Source organism: Microcaecilia unicolor, chromosome 3 (genome assembly GCF_901765095.1).
Source record: "Microcaecilia unicolor chromosome 3, aMicUni1.1, whole genome shotgun sequence".
Classification (NCBI taxonomy): Eukaryota; Metazoa; Chordata; class Amphibia; order Gymnophiona; family Siphonopidae; genus Microcaecilia; species Microcaecilia unicolor.
In genome coordinates this window covers 107,731,619-107,759,541 of record NC_044033.1, presented here as the reverse complement: position 1 = coordinate 107,759,541, position 27,923 = coordinate 107,731,619, and the positions used below count along the sequence as shown (strand labels likewise).

The 27,923-nt window shown below is 43.2% G+C and overlaps 1 protein-coding gene across 2 annotated transcripts in view; it reads right to left on the bottom strand.

The window, feature by feature from the left end:
* The window catches only part of SNX5 (sorting nexin 5), an 83,462-nt gene that overhangs the window by 53,835 nt on the left and 1,704 nt on the right, over positions 1 to 27,923 (bottom strand). The window contains exon 1 of one of the 2 annotated variants that reach the window (XM_030196258.1): positions 9,789 to 9,813. The exons of the other annotated variant lie outside the window; for it this stretch is intronic. The gene's annotated coding sequence lies outside the window, so the exon portion shown is untranslated. Of the gene's footprint in view, positions 1 to 9,788; positions 9,814 to 27,923 lie in introns of those variants that run through there. 2 annotated transcript variants of the gene reach the window in all.

Below are 27,923 nucleotides of genomic sequence, written 5' to 3'. Positions count from 1 at the left end.
TATGGATGCCACCAATCCCAATCCTTGACTGGCTCAGCTCTTCTGTGACACGAAGTGGTCACAGATCAAGCCATGTAAGCATGCGTCAGAAAGGAATGTGTGTCGCCGAGCACTCTTAGTCCAGCTGACCACAGCCCCATGCCATCTCCCTCCTGGAAGTATTCTGAAAGTACGAAGAGATGGTAGGGATACTACAAGGACTAAATGGGCATTTATAAGCAACAGCAGCAGAAAACAAGTGGGAAAATGACCGTGGACTCAAGAGACGAGAAGGACAACGTAAAAGAAGAGGTCTTTTCATTCAGTGCACTGGTAACGCAACCAGAGCAAACACTGAAGGTTACAGTTAATTCACGGTCTTTTTCAAGACCCTAATGTTTTTTTGCTATAAAAGATACCTACACTGGATAGTTTTCATCAACAGACTCCCAAGGCAGGCCATTTGGCCATAACACGGTGCTGTGTTGAGTCTTTTTACTAATAAACCTTCATAAATATTAAGGTTGACCCTCTCGTCTCTAGAATCCACGGTTGTTTTCCCCACTTGTTTTCTGCTGTTGATGCATCCAGTGGGATCTCAAGAGCTCTCCACTTCGGTGGATTTCTGCTGCATTTAAAAGCAACACCACCACAGTCCTACACTTTACACAGCTTGAACCAAGACAACAGGAAAAAGCAGAGGAAAGCGAGCACCAGCTACTAAGAAACTCAAGAGAGAACAGCAAAGGACAAAGTTAAACTCCTTCTCCCACCCTACTCGGCAATGAATACTGAATACCCATTGACTTTTTGTAAGAATATTAAGACTTTTTCACTAGCTTTACAGTAGCTATTTTATGTGTACACTGTAGTGACCTTTGCAATTTGACTATTGTGTGAGGTTTTGGGGTGTGCAACTTCTTAGAAGTATTTTCATATATGGTTTATAAATTAATAAATTAAATAAATGGGGATCAATTCAGCCTGCGGCAGTGACTCATAAGCCACTGACAGCCGCAGGCTGAGTTAACCCTGAACATTCAATGCTAGGGCATGTCCGGCCTTCGGCATTGAATATGTGGGTTAGTTTAGCAACCCCAACATTAACCAGCACCAGCTGATATTGAGACTCGTGCTTGCTTAACTCTACAGATCAAATCAGAACTTTATTCCACTCACTTAACCAGTTAGTGGACTGAATATCACCATTAACCAGTTAAGTGCTAGCTTCATCCACGCTCCTCCTCTCCCCCCCCCCCCCCCCCCCCCATGACCACCCCTAATCTAGCCAGTTAGTGCTTTGGCAGTCAGAAAGGACATTCAGGGGCCGATGCACAAAGCTTACTGTGCAAGCAATGTCCGATTTAGACTGGTTCTAGCCAGTTTAGCATTCATGTTATTCAGCGAGTAATGCACAAAGGGGTTCTGCATCATTGTTTGCTGTTGCAGCCAATGATAATCCTATGCAAATGCATTACAACGAGCTGATTAGTATTAAATGAACATTCCGAGTGACGCATAACCATTTCGAGCAATGAACAGAAAGGAGTGCCTGCCTTTTAACATGCAAAACTTTCCGGGAGGTCTGGAGTTGCCGTAGCACGATGGCAACTTCTCGCTGGAGCAGTCTGCCGTCATATTTTAATAGCATTTGCATCTGTGTGTTAAAAATGCCATGTGCGTGTATCCCACACGTAACAGTGTGAAAAAGTTGTCATGGTATTAAAAAAAAAAAAAAAAAAAGGCTGAAGCACGTTGTGGAGGCAAGTCCACTGCACCCACAGCTGGAAAAAAAAAAAGGTACATGCACATACAACAATAAAACCCCTGGGGTGTGAAAAGTTGTCGTTGAACCCTACAAAAATAAAACTGTAAAAAAAAAAAAAAAGTTGTTATGGAACAAGGCTGAAACACGTTGTGGAGGCACATTCATGGCAAACACCAGAGTGGAAAGTGGAAAGAGGAGACTATGCTCTATAAAGTACCAAAATGTAAAAAGAACATACCACAATATATGAAATACAAACAAAACGTGACTACATAAAACGCCAAGCTTTAAAATGATCAAATGTCAAGAGTGCACCAAAGTGAACTGCGAAAGGAGAAAAATATACTCTGTTAAAAAGAAAAGCACACAGAGTGCTTAACTGCCTCAACATAAAGGGACGCTGTGTTTCAAAAGCTTAAACAAATGAATCAAGCATAGTGACTATAAATATTAGGTTTAGATTGTTTCTACCAGTGCTTGCGTTTAGCGTCAGAACAGCATAGCGGTATATTCATTTGGCTATAGTTATTTTCTTAGCCCTTATAGCCAGTATGCTTACTCGGCCTACCGGGAATTGCTCTCTGGGCCCTGCACAGCTCTGACTTCAGAGGTAATACTAGAGAGGGCAGCAAGTAAGAACCACTACTCAGATTCCTCTTGCTGGCTGCAGGTGATCCCAAGGAAGGGAGGGAAGGAAATGGAAGGAAAATGTGATGGTGGTGCAGGAATGGGAGAAGAGGGAACATGGAACATGGTGTGCCATGATAAACCTGAACCCAGTGCTCAGTCTCCCATGACATATAAATAGGTTTGGAACCTGGACCCTAGCTTTGGAATAGGGTAAAGGGTTCAAAATTGTATGGAGCTGGGCTGTGGCAGGTTCTGACTGGGCTGAAGACTCCGGTGTAGAAAGGGGCAAAGGAAGTCCAAAAAAAAAAATCTCATACTTAGGGCGAGAAGCATATCATAAGCTAGGAAATACAAAACATAAAACAAGGGACCTGTTATTTACCTGAAGCTACTGGTGACCTTCTACAACTGGTCACACTCTGACCCTTGGATAAATCAGGTCATCAGTAACACACCAATGAATAATATGTTTTCTGTTGGCTCACATAAAAGGCACAGCAAGCTCAGCCTGCTTATCTCTCCCTCCTCCTTCCTCCCCCCTCCCCCCCCCCCCCAACCACCCAAAAAACAGAAGCAGCTAAAGTGCTGAGTGTGTGAAAAAGACACTGATAAGCCAAGGGAGGCAACTTCCTTCCATCTCAACTTCTGGAAAAATGTTACACAGTCAGCATTCAAACTATCCATGTGACAGTGCTGCCAATTGTTTTGAGACATGACCAGCTACAGTGAAAGAAAAAAAAAAAAAACAAAAAAAAGAAAGTTTTGGTCTTAATCTTTAGGCAAAACATCATTTCCTGGCTGAACCGAATTTATACTGACAACTTATTAGATTTGCATTTTACTTTCTTCTATTACACACATAATTCCGAGTGATACTAAACGTGAATACTGAAAGAAATATTTAAATTTTGTTTAAAAGACCAACCAAGTAATTCAAATATCAGGTTAATCTTCTAAAATATTCTGAATAGTAAAAAAATAGGTTCATCCCATCTCTTTAGTCCTGGCTCATAAACTGAATAAACTACAGGTGATTTCAGTATCACAGCAAGAACTGTACATTATCAACTCAGTTTCCACAGGCAGAAAGGATAAGGGATTACAAGTGCAGTTAAGGTGAGCTACTGTTGAGAAGTGTTATTTTCCCACTAACTTGTGCTATTTGAGCATAGCTCTCATTTTATGCAGCGAGACCTAGTTACTAATCCCTCCTTTCAGTACCCTTCTCCACCACCGCCAACTCTAGGCTTCGCCCTTTCTGCCTCGCCTCACCACATGCTTGGAACAAACTCCCTGAGCCCATACGCCGGGCCCCCTCCCTACCCATCTTCAAATCATTGCTCAAAGCCCACCTCTTCAATGTCACCTTCGGCACCTAATCACTTCATCTCTTCTCAGGAAATCTCATCTACCCCAACTTGGCATTTCGTCTTTTAGATTGTAAGCTCTTCTGAGCAGGGACCGTCCTTATTCGTTAATTTGTACAGCGCTGCGTAACCCTAGTAGCGCTCTAGAAATGTTAACTAGTAGTAGTAGTAGTACTAATAACTGGGGCTAACAGTAAAATAACCCGTCATAACAGCAGCCCATGTTTGATAACTTCCTCCTTGAATGTCATCATTCAACCTTTGGATATTATCCTCCATTAGAGATATGTTTGTTAGCATGACTTAAAAGGTTTAGGAGCCCTTTTACAAAGCTGCAGCAAAAAAAGGCAGATTTTCTATTTTCTGCATTAAATGGCCAAGCGCTAAAGCTGCCATTAGCGCATTGCCATTACTGCACAGACTCTTATCAGTCATTTTCTAGACAGTAAAGGCTCACACGCTAATCAGTTCGCGTGCAGCAATCTGGCTGCAGTAACTGATTAGCGCAGACACGCCCCCCTGCAAGAAAAAAAGTGATTTTATTTTTTAGCGTGCCAGAAGCACACACACACGTCACAAGTACCATGGGTCACCTCAGCGCACCCCACGGTACACCATTTTAAGCTGCAGTAAGCACGGGTTAGTGTTTACTACAGCTTGGTAAAGGGCCCCTTAGTGTGAATTAAGATTAACGTGTTAAATCAGACTATGAATTAACACGTTAAGGGGATCCTTTTACTAAGCCATGCTAAAAAGTGGCCGGTGCTGGTATCAGAGAAAAAAAAAGAAAATGGCAAGCTAGAAATCACAAAAGAATTCAGGAAAATGCAGACCATCGAGGGACTTGGTGCATTATTTTCTTGTACCTTTGTTATGTTGAATTGGTGTATTAATTATTTTTCAGTTATAATATAATTTGAGCAAAACTTTTGCAGGAAAACAACCTTTAATGCAAATTTTTGAAAATACAATTTCAATAAACAAAATAAGAAAAATCAGGAAATTATATGAAAAAAAAAAAGAGTTAAATACAACAATTTAACAAGTGAAATAGCTGACATCTAGGAGAGGGAAGAGAAAAATATAAGCAAATATAACTAGGAAATACAAATAACCTATTTCCTATGGGTCTTCTAAGCCAGTACATTGCTTTGGAAATGTTTAAATGCCAGTCTTCAACCACCTTACATAAGTGGAAGTGGTCAACACTGACAGTTTGTCCTATCCAAAAGCAAACAACAGATTTCAAGCATCAACAGAAAACACAGAATTCAAAATTTCAGATGACAGAAAAGTTTTGCATAACTTGGTTTGGTATGTAGAAAAGTGTGTCTTCACAACATATCTGATATTCATTTTAAAATAAGTTGTTCCTGCCTTATGCAGTTCTCCTGAGACACATTTTTGTCTCTTCAACAGCCAATTACTTCAAATATGTTCAAATCACTGCAGGTCAAAAACAAAACACTACACCCATAGAAAAGAAAAAAAAAATTTGAATGGCAAAAATGGAATGAGCGTGATGCAAAGCTCAGCTGAGTGCCCACTGGTTAACAGAAGCTGCTTTCTTCTTCCCACAGTCATTCCCCACGTGATTTTAAGCCTTTGCACAGATTAAGACCAACACTATGATTTGCTTTTAGTATCTTCACAAACTAAGGGGCCCTTTTACTAAGCCGCATAAGCGTCTCCACGTACCCAACGCGAGGCAAAATGGAGTTATCGCCCGACTACCGAATGGCTGTTGCGGTAATTTCATTTTTGGTGCGCGTCCGATACGTGCGTCTGAAAAATATTTTGTATTTTCAGGCACACGTTAACGGATGCGCGCCTAGTGGCATTTGACGCACGTAGGTCATTACCGCCCGGATTCTTTACCACTAAGTCAATGGCTGGCGGTAAGGTCTCAGACTCAAAATGTACACACACAGTAATTTTGATTTTGACACATGTCCATGTTCGGCAAAACAAAAAAAACCTTTTTTACAGGCACGCTAAAAAATGGATCGGTGCGGGCCCAAAAACCCGCGCCCTACACTACCACAAGCCATTTTTCAGTGCACCATAATAAAAGGACCCCTATACTAGCAGTTTTTTACTGAAAACACAAAAGGCATAGGGAAACAAATTGATGCTTATAAGCCACTATGCATGCAGTAAGGCACAATGCTTTACAGTGAAGCAATCGTGCAATAAGTACTCCATGAACCAAGGCAGCATCTGAAACGGCTTTTGTAGCCAGACACTGCCCAGCAATAACAAAATGAAGAGTGCTACAGAATCTAGCTGACAATCAGTCCACTTTCTGTGCTGATCTATCATGATTATTTGTTGTACATCACAAATCAGATTTGTGCAGAGAGAAGAATGAGACCATCCCCTGCTTCCTGCAACGTACAAGCCAGTCAATAAAAAGCCAGAAACAAGTAAGAGGCTCTGGTTTAATGCATCAAGATCACAACTAGAAAAACATGATCAGGTAGGATAATGTCAGGAGGGGAAACAATTTAAATGTATAAGTAATTAGACTGCTTAACAGTCTAATTACCATGGAGCGATACAAAGGGGAAAGGGAAATGGGACTTAAGGTTTTTGCAACTACATTCACTACTACTACTACTACTATTTAGCATTTATATAGCGCTACAAAGCGTACGCAGCGCTGCACAAACATATAAGAAAGACAGTCCCTGCTCAAAGAGCTTACAATCTAATAGACAAAAATAAAGCAAGCAAAGCAATTAATTTGTAGAGGAAAGAGGAGAGGAGGGTAGGTGGAGGCAAGTGGTTACAAGTCAAAAGCAATATCAAAGAGGTGGGCTTTTAAACTAGATTTAAAGATGGTCAAGGATGAGGTAAGACGTAGGGGCTCAGGAAGCCTATTCCAGGCATAGGGAGCAGCAAGACAGAAGGAACGAAGCCTGGAGTTGGCAGTAGTGGAGAAGGGAACAGATAAGAAGGATTTATCCATGGAACGGAGAGCACGGGAAGGGGTGTAGGGAAGGACGATTGTGGAGAGATACTGGGGAGCAGCAGAGTGAATACATTTATAGGTCAACAGAAGAAGCTTGAACAGGATGCGAAAACGGATAGGGAGCCATTGAAGTGACCTAAGGAGAGGGGTAATATGAGTAAAGCGACCCTGGCGGAAGACGAGACGGGCAGCAGAGTTTTGAACTGACTGGAGAGGGGAAAGGTGACTAAGTGGAAGGCCAGCAAGAAGCAGATTGCAATAGTCTAAACGAGAGGTGACAAGGGTGTGGATGAGGGCTCTGGTAGAGTGCTCGGAAAGAAAGGGCCGGATTTTACGGATGTTGTAAAGAAAGAAACGACAGGTCTTAGCGATCTGCTGGATATAAGCAGTGAAGGAGAGAGAGGAGTCAAAGATGACCCCAAAGTTTCGAGCCAAAGAGACAGGGAGAATGAGAGAACCATCAACAGAAACAGAACACAAATATTCAGGTACTTATTTTGTACCAGGGGCAATGGAGGGTTAAGTGACTTGCCCAGAGTCACAAGGAGCTGCAGTGGGAATCGAACTCAGTTCCCCAGGATCAAAGTCCACTGAAATAAACACTAGGCTACTCCTCCACTTATAACGTTCTCATTTTTGTTTTCCATTCCTTTCCTAATAATACCTAACATTCTATTTGCTTTCTTAGCGGCTGCCGTACACTGAGCAGAGGGTTTCAACTTATCAACGATGACACCTAGATCCCTTTCCCGGTCGGTGACTCCTAATGTGGAACTTTGCATTACATAACTACAATTCGGGTTCCTCTTTCCCACATGCATCACTTTGCACTTGCTCACATTAAACATCATCTGCCATTTAGATGCCCATTCCCCCAATCTCATAAGGTCCTCTTGTAATTTTTCACAATCCTCTTGCGATTTAACAACTTTGAATAACTTTGTGTCGTCAGCAAATTTAATTACCTCACTAGTTACTCCCATCTCTAGATCATTTATAAATATGTTAAAAAGCAACAGTCCCAGCACAGACACCTGGGGAACCCCACTATCTACCCTTCCCCATTAAGAATACTGATCATTTAACCCTACTCTCTGTTGTCTACCTTTTAACCAGTTTTTAATCCACAATTCCTCCTTGTTAATGAAATCTGAACTTGTACAATGCAGAAGACCTTTTTTAAATTAAGACTGATAAGGTTGAAAGATTTTTTAATTGACTGATCATTTCAGGACTGTTAGAAGACTGCACTATATGCAATTCTCTGAATTCAGGCCTTCCTAACTTATTTGCTTTGTGCATTACATATAGCACAAAATGCTGTTCTTCACCTTGTATTTTATCTCGCTTGGATCATATCACGCCTGTACTTAAAGTATTACATTGGTTACCTATTCAATGGTGTGTGAAATTTAAGGTGTTGACATTGATCCATAACACCCTGAATAATGAGGCCCTTATTACCACTGCCATGTCCTTAAGAATTTATCGACCAACAACACTGCTTACATTCTGCTGATAAGTCGCTGCTCAATGTGGTATCCTTGAGTGGAGGAGTGGCCTAGTGGTTAGGGTGGTGGACTTTGGTCCTGAGGAAATGAGTTCAATTCCCACTTCAGGCACAGGCAGCTCCTTGTGACTCTGGGCAAGTCACTTAACCCTCCATTGCCCCATGTAAGCCGCATTGAGCCTGCCATGAGTGGGAAAGCACGGGGTACAAATATAACAAAAATAAATAAATATCAGACTGAACATCTAATGTTGTTCTATTTTTATGTAGGAGGTGTTTTATTGTGGAATACACTCCCTTTGGAGATCAGACAAATCAGCTCTGCTACTCAATTCAGAAAACAACTGAAAGCCCACCTTTTTCACAAACTTTTGGGGCCTGCTGAGATTCTGCTCTTCTTATGGTCTTAAAAATGTTGTTGGTGCTATAATTGTACTTTGTAGAATGTATTGTGTATGTTTCAATTGTTACCCGCCTAGAATTGTTGAATAGCGTGGAATAAAATTTTTTTTAAACAGAACAGACCACTGTATTAAAGAAACTGATATTTATTGCTCAAGATGTTCTATAACTTAAGATTTATGACTTTCATTCAGTGTTGAATAATTTATGCATTTATGTTTCACCATTGGGTTACCATTTGTTATGATTGGTTTAATTATTTGAAAGTTTATTTGCATGTTTGTTAAGTACTTGCATGTGTATGAATTCAATTTATTTATTTGGTTGCGAGATAAAGTTTTATATGATCTTAACTGTATACCTGCTCTGAATGAACAGTATTAGCCCTTGACACAGCCTCTTGGAAGGCGAAACGTGGCCATGTCAGGCATCTTGAGCAATAAATATTGGTTTTGTCAATATAGTGGTCTGCTCACATGCAAATTGCCACCTGTATGTTGTTGTTGTTGTAAAAACATTTTAATTAAAAAAAAAAAAAACTCCTTTTAGCCCTGGGTTAAAGTGTTTTTATTCTACTTGCACTTCAGAGCCACTTCCAGGTTTCTTTCTTTTTTTTTCCAATTAGGTGTATTTTACTCCAGAAATAACAACTGGAAGGGTCTTCTTGATCATCTGCTGGGTCATCCATTCACATGCACTTTGGTGGGGGTCTGCTATGCAAGTGAGCAGTTATGGAGCCTTAGACAAAATGGCTCTGCCCACCACATAGAGTGGGAGGAAGGGGGAAGGAGAAACCTGTGACCCTGTTCTATCTTGCTGCCAGCAGCACAGCAATGCAGATGGAAAAGGACAAGCACACTCAGCTGCAGAACCAGCAAAAGTTCAAGTCTCATCAACCAAAAAGGACCTAGCCTGGGAGACCACGAGTACTGGGGTTCAGCAAGGAGCGCAAGCCCTGTCAGCCACAGAAAAGAGGTAGATAACAGGCAAGAAAGAAGAGATAGGAAGGAGGAATAATGAGCTAACAACTACAACAATCCCATCAGCCACCTTTGTGCAATACTAGAGTACTTTAGAAGTTGAATATTCGAGAAATGTATGTTTTTCTATTTTTAAAAAAAATGAGAATCTGGGTGGAAAATCAGTAATAACACTTGCCTAATTATCCCAGTAGAAATTAGGATTTTACAGTCTATCCACAGCGCACTTAAGTACATAAGTAGTGCCATACTGGGAAAGACCAAAGGTCCATCTAGCCCAGCATCCTGTCACCGACAGTGGCCAATCCAGGTCAAGGGCACCTGGCACGCTCCCCAAACGTAAAAACATTCCAGACAAGTTATACCTAAAAATGAGGAATTTTTCCAAGTCCATTTAATAGCGGTCTATGGACTTGTCCTTTAGGAATCTATCTAACCCCTTTTTAAACTCCGTCAAGCTAACCGCCCGTACCACGTTCTCCGGCAACGAATTCCAGAGTCTAATTACACGTTGGGTGAAGAAAAATTTTCTCCGATTCGTTTTAAATTTACCACACTGTAGCTTCAACTCATGCCCTCTAGTCCTAGTATTTTTGGATAGCGTGAACAGTCGCTTCACATCCACCCGATCCATTCCACTCATTATTTTATACACTTCTATCATATCTCCCCTCAGCCGTCTCTTCTCCAAGCTGAAAAGCCCTAGCCTTCTCAGCCTCTCTTCATAGGAAAGTCGTCCCATCCCCACTATCATTTTCGTCGCCCTTCGCTGTACCTTTTCCAATTCTACTATATCTTTTTTGAGATACGGAGACCAGTACTGAACACAATACTCCAGGTGCGGTCGCACCATGGAGCGATACAACGGCATTATAACATCCGCACACCTGGACTCCATACCCTTCCTAATAACACCCAACATTCTATTCGCTTTCCTAGCCGCAGCAGCACACTGAGCAGAAGGTTTCAGCGTATCATCGACGACGACACCCAGATCCCTTTCTTGATCCGTAACTCCTAACGCGGAACCTTGCAAGACGTAGCTATAATTCGGGTTCCTCTTACCCACATGCATCACTTTGCACTTGTCAACATTGAACTTCATCTGCCACTTGCACGCCCATTCTCCCAGTCTCGCAAGGTCCTCCTGTAATCGTTCACATTCCTCCTGCGACTTGACGACCCTGAATAATTTTGTGTCATCGGCGAATTTAATTACCTCACTAGTTATTCCCATCTCTAGGTCATTTATAAATACATTAAAAAGCAACGGACCCAGCACAGACCCCTGCGGGACCCCACTAACTACCCTCCTCCACTGAGAATACTGGCCACGCAATCCTACTCTCTGCTTCCTATCTTTCAACCAGTTCTTAATCCATAATAATACCCTACCTCCGATTCCATGACTCTGCAATTTCTTCAGGAGTCTTTCGTGCGGCACTTTGTCAAACGCCTTCTGAAAATCCACTTGTTACAGGAACTCAATCAAATATAGCCACAGCACCTGGACGAATACCAAGAAGCTTACAATACACCAAGCTATAGTCCAAATTCCAGTGCACAGAGAGAGGATGAAAACAGCCAGGTTTTGTGGTTTGTTTGTTTGTTTGTTTTTTATCAAGTAGTCCCTTTATTATGCTACTAAGGTTTCTCACCTGATGACATAAACAGAACTACTGCCCATGAAAAATCCAAGTATGAATTTTGAGCTAGGAGCAAAGGATGGTTCCAGCTTAGCCTTACAGCCGAGCATGAGATTTGGTTTGATTTAGAGGCTGACTGAATTTCGTTTCGACACCAAAACCAGCCCTAAATCTGTGCTTGGTCATGCTTTGGTTCTGCCAAATATGTTTCAGCATTTTCAGCTGAAACCAAACTCCCCCCTCCCCCCCTGTGAACACACGCTACCCTGTTTCCCCGAAAGTAAGACATCCCCCGAAAATAAGACCTAGTAGAGGTTTTCCTGAATTGGTAGATATAAGGCCTCCCCCGAAAGTAAGACCTAGCAAATTTTTGTTTGAAAGCAGGGCCGCCGAGAGCCAGACAAGGCAGCACCCCCCCACACCCGAGGTCACCAGGCCCCCCCTCCACCCACCCGGAACTAACCTTAAACGCCTCCTTTCACCTTCGCAGCAAGCAGCAGCAGGGCAGACCTCTCCTTCCTTCCGTGCCCCGCCCTCGCGGACGTTATGTCAGGCAAGGGCAGGACACGGAAGGAAGGAGTGGCCTGCCCTGCTGCTGCTTGCTGCGAAGGTAAAAGGAGGCGTTTAAGGTTAGTTCCGCGAGTGACGGAGGGCGGGCGGGCCAACCCCGATGTTTCCCCGAAAAATAAGACAGCCCCTGAAAATAAGACCTAGCACATTTTGGGGGGCAAAAATTAATATAAGACAGTGTCTTATTTTCGGGGAAACACGGTACCTACCCACATCCCCGTCAGCACAAATCCTCCCGGGCCACCACCCTCCCTCCCTGGGCACAGAGCTCCCACCAGGTCGGCCACCCAAACCACCACCCAAAGGCCCTCCCTGGGGCTACCTTTAAATGCCCTGGTGGTCTAGTGGCTTATTCTGGGCAGAAGCAATCTTCAGTAACTCCTGCACCCACTGGAGCCTCAGTCAAAATGGCTGCCACAGGGTCCCAGCAGCCATTTTGAGATTGGAACCTGTATGGGCAGGAGCAACTGGGGATTGCTCTTGCTCACTCCAGTTCCAGTCTCAAATGGCTGCCGGGACCCCCCATGACAGTCTTGCAAGGCTGCCACTGGAAGTCCCAGAAGTCATTTTGATTGAGGAGCAACTGGGGATCGCTTCTGCCTGAAGATGCCACTAGACAAACAGGGCATTTAAAAGGTAGATTCATAGAGGGTGGTAGGGGCAGTGGGGGGGGGGGGGGGTAGGGAGAGGCACCATTTTCAGTTTCGGCCGAAACTGAGCAGCAAACTTCAGCTGCTGATTTAGTTTTAGTCAAAATCGTTAACTCCAGTTTCGGCCGCCCTCTAGTTTAATTCCACAAAAGGGCTCATTTTCAAAGCACTTAGACTTACAAAGTTCCATAGGTGTCTATGGAACTTTGTAAGTCTATGTGCTTTGAAAATACACCTCAAAGTGTACCTGTAAGAGAGGGAAGGTCAACATCTGTCACCTGATACCAACCATCACCAAAAGAAGGATAATAAACTTCCATCACATAAAAATGAAAATAAAAATGATCTTTATTCTGCCACTATGACCAGAAAAACAAAAAAGAAAGAAAGAACCAGCTAAATCAAGAACTTGAAAAGGTTAACTGTTTGAAGACTGTGTGGTACCTGGTGAGTTCTTCTGTTCAATTCTGAGGCAGAAGACAGCCAGCAAGCTTCAGGCGAAGCAGTGGAATAGTTACAGGGGGCTTCCAGGGCCCAGGCCCCCCCATTTCTGTCTCAAGCCTCCCCAACAATACTGACCAGTGAGGCAGTTTTTTGCTTCCTCAGGCTCCCTGCTCCCACGGTCAGGCAGCCAAGTTCTCCCTCCTTTCCATTGGGTCCAGCCAGCTACATCTCTCCTCCCTGTTTCCAGCAGTGAGCCATAGCACGGGCAGCGCTGAAGGCAGCTGCTTCCGGCTACTGCTTCATCCTGCCTTTTCGAACTTCTTGTGAGTGGGATGAAGCCAAGGAGGTTGAAGAAAACAGGAGTTGAAGTGACATTATATGAGCTGGAGCCAGTAAGCGGAGCTTGCCATGGTTTTAGTACACCCAAAACAATAGCAAACAGTATTGAAAATAGCAAAATATTATTATAAATAAGGGACTGCCTATGCATGGTCCATCTGTAAAAAAAAGTCAAAAGCTGTTCCAGTTGGAGAGGCAGTGCCTTAAAAGGTGGAGGGATATATATATATATATATATATATATATATATATATATATATATATATATACTTGACAGCTTTTTAATTTGAAAGCTTCCCATATCTAAAATAAAAAATTAATATCACAAACAGAAAATTATTGTAGCTGGTAGCAAAAGCAGTTATAAACTCTGTATTTTGTGCTCATTTTTCCACACTGTTCTATACAATGCAGATGGCCAAATTTCAGTGAGGACAGCCTGTTTCCTGATGAGTTCATCTTAACTGTTGTAATCTGATTTGGGAAGCCTGGTGTTTTAAAGAAGATGGAATATATTGAAATTAAATGGAAATAAAATTAAACTCTCCTTTTGTTGGGACATATGGAATCACATCTTCATCTGTTTTGTAGAAGTTTACCTTTTAAATACACAAATGGATTATTCTGTTTTGAACATGTTTCAGGAGCAAGTGGTTTTATAAGTCAAAATAAATATTTTGTTTCATGCAGATCTCCTATTTAAACATAACTAAATGGGATATAAGCCCCTAATGCAGTCCATTGGTTTACTTGTATTTTGTTCTTGTGATGACTTATAGTATGCCAAAACTGAAAGGGAAAATTAGGTTCTTACCTTCGTAATTTTCTTTTCTTTAGTCACAGCAGATGAATCCATTAACTGATGGGTTGTATCCGCCTACCAGCAGGTGGAGATAGAGAACACTGAAAAACCATAGTGCCTCTTGGACGGCTAGCCCCAACTGCCTTCAGTATTTGAGATTTCCAAAGCAAAGTGAACCATAAAGGTATAATAACACAAACTTTCCTCACAGCGAACAATCGCCCCAGAACAGGAGCATCAAAGGAGGGACGATCTCAACCTCCTGTAGTAGAACATCATGTAGAAATTCTGATAACTGTTTTTCCAACTTCTCCCAATGAGATTTATATCTGCATGAAAGATCTGAGCAAAAAACAAAGTCAGACAGGGAGGGATCATGGATTCATCTGCTGTGACTAAAGGAAAGAAAATTACCATGGTAAGAACCTAATTTTCCCTTTCTTGTCATCAGCAGCAGATGAATCCATTAACTGATGGGATGTACAAAAGCAATCCCTACTTAGGGTGGGAACAGGCCACACCACGAGCCAATACTTGAGCTCCAAAAACAGCGTCCTGCTTCGCTGCAACATCCAGCCTGTAATGCCGGGCAAAAGAGAGCTGAGAAGCCCAAGTAGCCGCACTACAGATCTCTTGAAGAGAGTGCGCACCCGTTTTGCCCACGAGGAGGAAATGGCTCTCGTGGAATGCGCCTTAAATGCTTCAGGCGGAGACTGACCTGAAAGCGGATACGCAGCAAAAATGACTTCCTTGAGCCAACAGGCTATAGTGGCCTTAGACGCCGGGCCTCCATGCCGAGGACCTGACAAGACAAAAGGTGATCAGAAGTCCTGAAGTCATTTGACATCTGTAGATACTGCACCAAAACTTACCCCGATCGGACCGGCGTCCGCGGGACCTCCACAGAGGAGCTGGGCACCACTCTCACCTCAGAGGACCGAGTCAACGAGCTCCGGTCAAGCTGCACAGAACCAGAATCACTGGAAAAAGCCTCAGAACAGCCACGCAGTAAAAGCACGCTCTTTTTTTTTTTTTTTTTAACACTGTGAGGAAAGTTTGGAGGCAGGCAGCAACAGAGGGACTCCGGGAGGTGGGGGGAATGGGTAAGGCAGGGAAAGGGCGAACCTATATGCCTTTAAAGTGGGCACCACCAGCCACAACACCCTTGCTCAACTGGCAAAGAACAGGAGCCACCCCAGGCAGTCTGAAATCCAGGAGCTGATCAAGCTACACCTGCTGGGAGATAGAGAAATACTGAAGGCAGTTGGGGCTAGCTGTCCAAGAGGCACTATGGTTTTTCAGAGTTCTCTATCTCCACCTGCTGGTAGGCAGATACAACCCATCAGTTAATGGATTCATCTGCTGATGATGACAAGGAAACTTATATCTGGATAATAAAGGGAGCTCATTGTGAACACTATCTACCCTAAAGGGTTGTTTCGTGGCTCACATGAGGAATTGTGATATTGAATAAATAAGTGTATGTTTGTGTCCCTAGTCACACATCCAAAGTTTATATATAATCCTTTCACTTATTAGTGGAACATAACCACAGGGTATGGTCACATCTTCAATATGGAAATACTAGGACCCAGCTAAGGAACAGGGACGAAGCAGCAAGACAGACCAGGGCAGCCGGAAGCAGCTGTCTTCAGCACTGCCTTGGAAGTTTGATTGAGAACAGGAGCATAACATCCTGAAGCAGACTATCGAAACTCTGGCCCTCATCAACCATGGAGGAACTACAGAAGGCAGTCCAGGACATTCAAGATAAAAGTGTTGAATGCATTTTTCACATTGGATTATATTTTGACTAAAATAACTGCAATTAAGGAGGTTTGTTTTAGCCGACGATGACAGAAAGAACTCACTGAACATAAGAAAACGATTTTGGAATGGAAGTCTGAGGCTTCTTCCTCTCGCAAATTTTTAGCGAGAGACTGTAAATACCATATGTAAGTGACTGAACCTTGTCCCATATTAAGTTTTTGGAGGAATTCATTTGGAGATTCACTTTTGTGGAATAAGTTACCAGGGGAATTCAAGGTGGCTCTGGCTCAAGATTAAGTATCTTTCTGGAGACAATTGAAGGCTTGTTTTCTTATTCAGTATTATGGGAATGGATGATTTCTGTAGGGTGGTTATTTTGATGAACGGGAACAGAAGAGGTTAAGGGAGTTATTTGGGGTGGACTGTGGTGTTTTGTTTTTTTGTTATGAATATTTTATTGTATACCATACCGTACATTTCTTGAGAGCAGCAGGTTATAAACAAACAGTCTTTGAATGAAACTGAATTAAATATGTTAGACTCAAGAGGATAGGATTGCCAACTATGGATTTAAGGATTCTGTAGATTTCTAAATTAAATGATAGTTCTTGCTATGTTTCAGTTTAGCCCAATGTAGCTCTCCCAATCTTCTCCCCCTCCAGTGTAGAGAGTTGTTAGAATCAAGCCTATAACTGCTCTAGTTGGAGAAAGAAGGGCATGCTGCTAGTGCTGTGGGCGCAGACTGAGCTTTACAGCGGGCCTTGAAGAGAGCCAGTAGGTGTCCTGGGAGGGTCTTGATAAGGGGTAGGTAATGTAAAAGGAATGGGTGAGACATGAGGAGTGTGCCACTGAAGCTGATAAAGAACAGAAAATGCAAGAACCTTAACATGATGGTAGACAGAAATGGGGGGGGGGGGGGGGGGGGGGGGAAGAAGGTGGGCACATGACCAGCAGGCACAGCAGAGAGCTGCCGTGGAAGTCTTGAGAGGCCACTGCTCGACGTCTCGGCAGCCATTTTAAAGAAGCAGCTGCAGGGCAGGCGGCAGCAGACAGGAAAGAGTGGGGTTCTTTCCTGGCCCTGTTTAATCTTCTGTCCTCCCCAACCCAATAGAATGTTCCACACACTCAACCAGTTAGGGAGAGAAGAAGTGAAGGCCACGCAGAGATGAGAAAATATTCTTTTTTATTACTTACCAAGCAAGCATACAGACTATGTTTCTTTTCCCATGAGAGAGTTACAACAAAGCTGCAAAGGAGTGCTATCTCTTGAGTACTTCTTCAATTTTGCCTTGTCATCTATCACATTTTATACTCTTCTATCATTAAACAGCTCTTAACAGTTCATTAGCATTAGCTTCGACCACAATGTAGATAATTATTAGTTTCAGCTACATTGATCATGATTATTAGACAGTGTTAAAGCATCATCATCCTAATCAGCATGTTCCATTTTGCCAGCAACCATTTATCTATGTTCCAGTCGTTATATCTAAAAAAGCACCTAATCACATTCTTTAGTAAACACCTTGCATGGAAAATAGCTTCATGTTCTTCTTTCTGCAAGCCTGTCACAAAAGCTCATTAGCCTCTGGGTTACACAGAGGGCATGATTTTTAGGTCTGACTGACAGCTTCAGGCCTCAACCTGTTTTTGGAAGGGCCTAGTAAGGGTCATTATAAACAGCCAGAAGAGATCACCGGACCACCAGAACGCATTAAGGAATGCTCGGTGAGGGCACCCTAACTCAGAACGGCAAATGAAGGGAGGTGGATAGATGGAGTCATGTGGGTGGGTGGATGGAAGAAGGGGGGCTAGAAAAAAAGTGAATGGAGTGTGGGTGCAGAGAGGGGAGCTGGAAAAAATATTAATGAGGGGGTATGTACATGGGGGGAGAAAGGAAAAGGGGGAAATACAGCACATGGATAAAAGGGGATGGAGAGGAGAGGGGGACATGCTACTTATGGATGGGAGGGACATGCTGCTCATGGATGTTTGCTTTTTTGGAAATGTACATCTTTTCTAATTTTGTATTTTGCACAGTACAGAAGAAAATGCATTACTGTTGCTTTTACCAGTATTTTCACTGCTTATGGAATCTGGCTTTCTTTTGGGGGGGGTCACGAAGGTAACTGTGCAGCACAGCACGGCTGGGTGGCATTTTATTTTTTGTCCCCTCTTTTGTCTCCGCAAATATGGTAACTCTACCCAATAGTGTTAATCCAGCCCTGCCCTTTCCCACTGCAGCCCTCATCCTGGTGTGGGTTGCCCTTCCCCCACAGTATCCACCACCTCAATCAGCCCAAGGATGATGATCAAAGTCAGAATTCAACCAGAGCCTCCAGCAGTGCTGCCTGTGGGTCATCAGGCCAGCCAAGGCCAAGTTTAAGCATGATTAAATTAGCTATTGTTGCATGAGCTATATGGCAAACTGCTGTGTGGTTAAACTGCAAGTAAACGAAAGAATGAAAGAAAGCAAGACAAGGTTACGGAAATTAACCTAGACACACCTACACCCAAGCACAGCAGTCCCAAATTAGCGCACACCACGGTAAATATTTGCTGACAGCCACAGTTTTAGCAGGGCGTGTCAGTCTGACTAGAGATGGAAAAAGCTGGAGAGTTCTGGTTTCCTGGTCTCCAACAGCTCAAGGAACCAAGAAGCAGAGCGCGCTAATAAAATGAGAGGAAGACAGGACAGTGGGAAAAGATTAGAGACAATGAGCCAGCCCAAACAAGGAATTTGGAGAATTGCAGAAGGGGGTAGGAACATATAGGTACAAGACCATCAAACAAGATAAGAGATAGTGAGCAGAGGATTAGCCAGAGAAGTAACATAGCAGAGAAGAAAGAGGGGAAAGGATAATGAAATGAGGGAAAAGAGGAAAAGCAGGATAAGTAGCAGCATGTTTGTATGGGCACAAAAAAAAAAAAAGAGAAGAGCAGGAAATAAGATATCAGGCGGCAAGGAGAGTTGGAGGCTGAGGAGACACACACACACAAACAAAATGCAGGAATTAAGACAATAATATACTATAGGAAGAGAAAGCTAAGATGAAGTAGAGGGGGGAAAATAGTGAGTAGAAAGAAAAAAACAGCCACACAAAACAAAATTAATTGGAAAAGTTTTGTAAATAATTCTGTGTGGTTGTCATTAGTCCACTTGATCTTATAGGAATAAAATTTTAAATTTAGGGCTCCTTTTACCAAGCTGTGGTAAGCACTAGTACACGCTTATTGTGCCTTAAAAGTGCTTATCACGTGAGGTCCTGCGCTAAGTCTGAGATTAGCACGCACGATATTTTCATTTTATGGCAGAAAGGCCATGTTGGGGGGCAGAGAGTGGGCATGCCAACATTGATCAGTTAGCGCACTGTACACGAACTGATTAGCACGTGCCTTTACTACACACTAAAGTGGTCATTAATTTTTTAAAAATTGGAAATCAGACATCTTCCTGCTGCAGCACATGAGACAAGAGCAACCTAAGGCCACTTTTTCCCCTCACCTTTGTAAAAGGACCCCTTAAGAAGGAAAAGATATGAAGTGATACCTTTCTACTGGACTAACAATGCATTTTTAACTAGTTTCTGGGAGCTAAAACCCCTTTCCTCAGCTTAGGACAGTATTAGCAGAATATGGCAAAACATTACCCTCTCATCACCCACCTGCCACTAGCAAGCTCACCCCGTCATTCCACATAGGGTGCGCACATTTAGGCGCCTGGTTACAGAATAGAGCCAATTACACGTCAGGGGCTTAGTCAGAACTTAATTTTGGGTGGGGGCCCAGGAGTGGACTGGGGGAAAAGCATTTTCTCTCTCCCTCCCCAGCTGCTGCCACATCATATCTTTACAGGTGGGAATTGCCAAGCCCCGCCAACTGAAGAGATTCGCTGCTGGAGCCCCCTGCCTGAGCAGCAAGGCAGAGATCTGGAGAGAGCCCAAGAGTGGTCAAGGAGGGGGGGAACAATTTTCCCTTCCCTCCTCAGCTGCTGCCACATCATATCTTTAAGGATGGGAATGCTCAAGCCCCGCCAACTGAAGAGATTCGCTGCTGGAGCCCCCTGCCTGAGCAGCAAGGAAGCAGGCGTGTGCTCTAGCTTCCGACATCAACACTTCTGCACATGCTCAGTTTAATGTATGAGCTGAGCATGTTTGGAAGTGCAGAAATCAATAGCTGGAGCACCCCGACAACTTCCTGCTGCTCAGGCAGCATGGGCAGGGGATCCAGCAGCGAATCTCTTCTGCTGACAGGGCTTGAGCATCTCCGCTAGCCATGTATCTGGTGTCAAAGTTTGAAGGGGGGCCCCCGAGCCCAAAGTGGGGGGGCCCCATGGCTACACCACTGTTACATGTTAAAACTTAGATAATTAGTGCTAAATTGACACTCAATTGGCAATAAATAGCTTTAAGGAGCATTAACTGGCACTAATTTACAGTTACACGCATAACTGATATGTAACTGTTCTATAACCTTAGCACCTAACTTCTATTGCGTATAACTGCAAAGGGGGCACTGAAGTGGGAGAAGCACAGGCAGGTCACACGCACATACCCAACATTTGAGCGCACACATTTACAGGTGATGCAAATACGTTCCTACTGACTTACGCTAGTATTCTATAACTGAATCTGGACGCCCAGATATAATTATATAGAATTATAGAGTTACTAGCTGAGCACTCATTTGAACGCCCTTTCTAGAATTACCTCCTACATGGGAACTTTTTTTTTTTACTTTGATAAAGAGAGATAACCTTTTATAGCCAAACTATATATTATACCCTGTAAATGCCAATAACCAGCTGGTCTTGCAAGGATTCTCCCTCCTGTCCCCAAGACTTTGCTGTTCTTTGCTAAGAATAATTTCCATAGATAAGTTGATCCTGTAAAAAAAAAAAAGTTCTTCCATCTTCAAGTTTATTCTTTACTTAATACACCGCTCAGGAGCGATCTACCAAACGATGTACACTTGTAAACTTAATAAGGAGAAGAGAAAATAGAACTACAATATTAAAGAAAAGGATAGCAAAGAAGAGATCCAGACATCAACACTGCAAACATCAAATCATCACCCCAGACCCAAAATCCTTCCTAAGAAACTTTAAAGTTCTGCCCCCAATTGAAGCACTTTAGGAAACATCTGTAAGAACTCAGGTGTTTTTGCAAAAAAAATATATATCACAAAAGACATAAAGCAATTCTATAACGTGGCGCAACTTGCACTGATTACGCACTGTTACAGAATACTAGCACTTATGTGCATCACTGGTGCCACTAATACTAGGAGGTATTCCGGGGGGGGGGGGGGGGTGGAGCAACCTAGTTCCGCGAGGACTGCAACCTAGTTGGATTTTTAATATTTCCCCAATGAATATGCATAAGATCTATTTGCATACAATGGAGGCAGTGCATACAAATAGATTTCACGCGTATTCATTGGGAAATCCTAAAAAAACATCGAAGATCGAGGCTGCCCACTCCTGCGCTATTCTCTAACAGGTGCACCTAAATCTCTGTGCATAATTGCAAGAAGCATATACCTATAGGTGAAGCATGAGTGGGCCATGGGTGCGACACTATGTAATACTCACAACTTATAGAATACTATCAGTTGGCACAGGTTGCATGGTGCATTTAGGCCCACCAACTTATACTAGCCATAGACCTGTCACAAGTGGGTTCACCAAACTTTTGGTTATGCTAGTATTCTGCAACAGCTTAGGCGTGCATTGAAGCAGTTATAGAATTGCAGCTCAGCACGACTTAATCGAGGTGCCAAGTTATAGAATTGTCAATGAAAACCAATACTGATTTAGAACCAAACCACAACTTTCAAAATCTTCTCTCTATCAGAGGTCGAAACAAATGTAAGCATCACCATAGCCCTATTGGTGTTTTCTCACTAGAGGTCTCAAGATCATGCACTGGATTCCAGCCCTAGCCTCCTCAAGGAGGCTGGAACACAAGATACCCTTCATGGCAGGACAAGAGATTGGGTCCAAATGTAAAAATTCAAGGACCCAATACTATAGACACCCCTGGAGGTTAGAGGTCTTGAAATGCCTGTGGTAATGTGAAATGTTCATACCACAATGTACCTTAATTCCCTGAAGCAGCCCTCGCTGGGCAAAATGCAGCAGTGTTGGGCATTCCTTTCAATTATTTGTTAACTGAGGCAGCTCATTTTCAAAGCACTTAGACTTACAAAGTTCCATAAGTTACTAAGTAACTTTGTAAGTCTAAGTGCTTTGAAAATACACCTCACAGTCTCTTGGGGTTTTTTTGTTTTTATCACTATGTCTGCTCCTACGTCATCATTCCTTTTGAAACTTAAGGACCTCTTGCCAATTTTTTTTTTTTTTTTTTGAACCGTTCCAAAATTCATGCTCTGTTTTCAGGCAAACATAAGAGTAGCCATACTGGGTCAGACCAATGGTCCATCCTGCTTCCAACAGTGGCCAACCCAGGTCACTAGTACCTGGCAGAAACCCAAAGAACAGCAACATTCCATGCTACCAAACCCAGGGCAAGCAGTGGCTTCCCCCGTGTCTATGTCAATAGTTTCCGGCTGAAAATGAATCTCAAAATAGAAGATTAAAAGGTTATCCTGCCAATATGGTTCAACAATTTTTATTGATGACTCAATACAAGTTATCTTAATGAACACTACATGTTTAAGTCACATAACTCAGTATAAATAACTTCACAACATTATTGAAAGGAATCAGTCATCTATTACCTGTATTCTACCTCATAACCCCACCCCCCAAAAAAACACACAAAGGGGGAAGAAACCAAATAAAATGTCCAGATCTAAATCCTAGGGCAAGGCGCGTGCAGTCGAGCCTGCATCCAGGCCAAAAGCTATCAATACATAATGACAGTGGGGTAATCCAGCAATTCGCCAAGCCAACTAATAAAAGGAATTACCTCTTAAGGGGTATTCAATATCAAACTCCTAGCCCTGTGCGAAAGGGACCTGCATATACCTCCCACACTGCTAAGAAGGCCTTCCAGCGCTTAGGAGAACCTCTAGCATGCCTCTTTTCCAGCAGCATCATATCATGTAATCGATTTCTCCAAGCCCAAAAGGAAGGAGCTATCTCCCCCACCCAAACGCTATCCTGCCAATATTCATCTGGTGGCAACATGCGCTTTTAAAAAGCTGACTTCCACAGGCAGAATTAGGGCTATGCCTGGCAACCCGCATTAAACATTGAGAAACATAGAAACATGACGGCAGATAAAGGCCATATGACCCATTCAGTCTGCCCATCCTCTGTAATCCCTAATTCTTCCTGTTCCTAAGCAATCCCACATGATTGCTTTTTAAATTCTGGAACAGTCCTCAACTCCACCACCTCCACCAGGAGGCCATTCCACGCCTCCACCACCCTTTCTGTGAAATAATACTTCCTTAGGTTACGCCTAAGCCTATTCCCTCTTAACTTTTTTATTATTACATTTGTACCCCGCGCTTTCCCTATCATAGCAGGCTCAATGCGGCTTACATATTGTATACAGGTACTTATTTGTACCTGGGGCAATGGAGGGTTAAGTGACTTGCCCAGAGTCACAAGGAGCTGCCTGTGCTGCCTGTGGAATCAAACCCAGTTCCCCAGGACCAAAGTCCACCACTCTAACCACTAGGCCACTATGCCCCCTCATTCCAGAGCTCTCCATTTGAAAAAGGCACTCTTCCTGTACATAAATGCCCTTGAGATATTTAAACGTTTCTATCATGTCTCCTCTCTCCCTCCTCTCTTCCAGCGTATACATGTTGAGGTTCATAAGTCTGTCCCTATAATTTTTGTATTCAAGACCGCTTACTTATTTCGTAGCCGCCCTCTGGACCGACTCCATCCTGTTTATAGCTTTCCGTAGGTGCGGTCTCCAGAACTGCACGCAGTACTCCAAATGAGGCCTCACCAGAGACTTATACAACGGCACTATCACCTCCTTTTTCCTGCTGGTCATGCCTCTCTTTATGCACCCAAGCATCCTTCTGGCTTTGGCCGTCGCTTTTTCTACCTGTTTGAAAGCTTTAAGGTTGTCAGACACAATCACCCCAAGTCCTGCTCTTCCTTCACACACTGAAGCACTACACCCCATATACTGTACCGTTCCCTCGGACTTTTGCGACCCAAGTGCATGACCCTGCATTTTTTGGGATTAAACCTTAGTTGCCAAATATCGGTCCATTCCTCTAGCTTCGCTAGGTCCTTCCTCGTGTCATTCACACCCTCCAGGGTGTCCACGCTGTTGCAGAGTTTAGTATCATCCATAAAGAGACAAACCTTACCAGACAGCCCTTCCGCAATATTGCTCACAAAGACGTTAAAAAGAGCCGGCCCTAGGACCAATCCCTGCTGTACTCCACTGACGATATCCTTTTCTTCAGAGCAAGCTCCATTTACCACCGCCCTCTGTCTCCTACCACTCAACCAATATTTTACCCAATCTGTTACTCTAGGTCCCACACCGAGGTCACTCAATTTATTTATCAGTCGCCTGTGCGGAACCGTGTCAAAGGCTTTGCTGAAATCCAAGTATACCACATCAAGCGCCCCGCCCACATCCAACTGTATGGTCACCCAGTCGAAGTGCTGACCAAGCCTGCTTCTTGGTATCAGGTCCCAGTCGATATTCAGTCAAGAACCAAATAAGGGGACGTGCTATGTCCATTCCACTCTCACCCCAAAGAGCAACAGCTCCATCCCCCCAGTAGCCTTCCCACCATTCCAGCCCCAGTGGTAAAAGTGGTCTTCAGGGAAAGTGCCCAGATGTTCCTGCCCAGGCTGACTCCAGCATCAAAATGGCTGCCATCACCACTAGCAGCAGTCTCACAGAATGCAATTCTATAACAGCTTCAGGGCAACATAGCCAAAATTTAGGTGCATCCACTTACAACAGGTCTATGGCTGGCATAAGTTAGTTTTGGGGAATGCTCATCTTTTCAATGTTTGTGTTCTGCAGAGTAGAGGAGAAAATGCATTCTTGTTTCTCATTTACTAGTATTGCACTGCTTATAGAGTCTGGCTTTCTTGGGCAAAGGGTGAAGAGGGTGTTCATTTCTATTTTTGTTCACATGTTTTTTTTTTTTTTTTTTTTTGGGGGGGGGGGGGGGGTTATGGTCCCCTATTTTCTATCAGGTGAGGATCTGAGTTGAAGGATTCTGCTAACATGTACATAGCGTCTATAACAGTCCAGCTTGTTCTAATTTCACAGTAGTAGCAGTATTGGTGCTCTAGGGCCCAGTGTAATATTTCTAGCACTGTCTTTTCATGGGTAGGTTAGGACTGTTATGGTTTGATAAGTTTGCTAAATAGGTTTTGAATGTCTTTTTGAAGGGTTTTGTGTTATTTTGCAAAGTCTCTGGCCGTAACAGCAGGCCCTTGTCACCCAAAATAAGAATGCTCAAGACTAGTGGTCTCCACATCCTGTAAAGAAGTGTTTCCCAAGTCAGGCTGGTTTTCAGGATATCCACAATGAATATATATGAAATTGATTTGCATGCACTGCCCCCATTATATGGAAATCTCTTTCATGCATATTCATTGTGGATAACCTAAAAACTTGACTGGTATTGGGGTACTCCAGGACAGACTTGGGAAACACTGCTGTAGAGCAGGGGTACTCAAATCTTTTGTTAAGCAGTCCACTTTTTCGACAGTCGAGTCATTCATTGTCCGTAATTATTAACTGGCATACCTATACATTTTACTGCAAATCTAAGAATAAGCAGGCCAGTAGGCTTGTAAATATACTAAGTTGTGTTTAACTGCAACACTGGCCTGCACACCTGCTACAACAACCCAAAGATGGTTGTTATCAAGAATATCATGCACTTCATCTGCTGGTTTTCTGCCCTATCATAATACTTTTTGGGCCTAAATTCTGTTTGAAATTTGTTTTGTGGGATAAAACTCAGTTTTTGTAATAAAGGCAATATAGATTTTGCTGATATTTTTTCAAGTTAAGGCTCTGCCACAGTCCACAGGAATCAGGGCTGCGGTCCAGACTTTAAGTACCCCTGCTGTAGAGTGACCACACAAACAAAAACCTTTCTACTTGCTGACTGGCAGTGAAAGAAGTGTGTGCTGTTCTTGACGTAATAGTCATAATTTGAATAGTTTTTGTATGGCAAGTTGTAAAGTGGAAGCGTTCCATTGCTGGGGAATATCTAAAAGCTAAGTTTTTGAGTTTAAAGCTCTATTTATATTTTGTAATTTTCTTAAAGTATAAAATATAAGACATAGGATGAAAAACATGGACTGGTGAAGAGGCAAGGCGAGCTAAGAAAATTGCCCCATGTAAGCCTGCCATGAGTGGGAAAGCGCGGGGTACAAATGTAACAACAACAACAAAAAATGTCTGGCTCTCAACAGATGAGTCGCCGCTCTGGTCCACTATACAATATATATAAAAAATGTTTTTGTGCTAAACAATTGGATCGAAGATAATAGGCGCTGGGCTTCTTTTGGTTCTGTTGACTGTTCAATTTGCTCCCGCCTTACACATCAAGTTTTAATTTTTAAGTTTGACCACTCCTATTGGATTCAGCAAAAAGCTGGCATTAATTTCCATCATGGGAATATCAGGCCACAAAGCCATCGGTCTGATGCACCTGGGCACTTCTTAAAAGGGAGCAATGAAAGCAACAGTGAGCCCCCCATGATACTCCTTCCCAAGCCCCACCCCCCAATTCAGAGGACAAAAGCAACTTGACCCTAGCTGTACTATCACAAGACTATCAATAGGGGTCACTGGTGTCATTTTGAACCTGGCACCAGCAAGGGTAGCAGTGACTGGGGATCACTCCTGCCTGAACGCCACTACAGCCTGGAGATTTTTAAAGGCAGGCTGGGGGAGGGGAGGGGAAGCGACCTCAGGGTGAACCGAAAGTCACTTTGTCCAACCCCTTTAAGAAGTGCAAGGGAGCCACAGCCAGTGCTCCCAGGACAATAAAATAATGCTGTCTGCAAGGCTGATTGCAAGTGGGCATTATTCATATATCTTGGGAATGTTTAACCTGCAATACTGAGCTACTGTATCACAGATTAGTTATGGCCATGGTAAATCAAAGTGTGGTAAAAACACAATTTTTATCACACAACTGGGCGTGAGGTTGTGTGTGTAACTGACCCTATTCTATAACATAATTAAAAGACATTAAATTGGCAAATTGGTGTTAAATACCATTAGTACCAATTAGTGCTCATTAATGCCAATTTGCAGTTGTGTGCATAACAGTCTTACATCCCTCCCTATTCTATAAGTAGCATGCTTAACTTCTCTCGCATGCAAATGCAAAGGGGACATTAATGTAGGAGGAGCATTGGCATGCTAGGGGCGTTCAAATCCTATATAATAAAACTCACCCTCAACGTTCTGAGAGAGGACACTGACGTCACTGTCAGGTCCTCCGGGCACTTCCTTCCGGTTCGAAGCCTTCGTGGTGGTGAAGCCACCGAAAACACTGTGTTGGGGCCCCGCCCTCGCGTCAAACGTTATGATGTCGAGGGCGGAGCAATAGCGTCAGTGGCTTCACAACCAACGAATCAGCAGATTGAAGGTGGCGTGCTGAGGTCCGCAACAATGGCAGTCAGTGCCTTCAGAACGCCAAAGGGGTGAGTAGGGGGGGGGAGGTTCGTAAGGAAACCATGCTAGTGCCCGTTTCATTTGCGCAAGAAACGGGCATGTTTTACTAGTATTCTATAAAATGGGCGCAAGCACACTCACAATTTACGTGTCATCATTTACACCATTCACAGACATGACATAAATGGTTGTGCCTAAAGCGACACAACAACGCTAAAGTTCACAATGGCCATCATTACCCGTCGAACGTTTCCTCTACGTGGTCCTACCACAACTTCACCTTTGTATTTGTATATACTGGAGTCTGCAATACTGGAGTCTGCAAACTGCTCTCCAGCACTATGTAAGCCACATTGAGCCTTCAAAGAGGTGGGAAAATGTGGGGTACAATGTAACAAATAAATAAATAAAGTTTGGTGCCTAATTGGGATTTACACTAATATTCTAGGTCAGATTTGGCACGCAACTCTGCCATTATAGAACAGCACC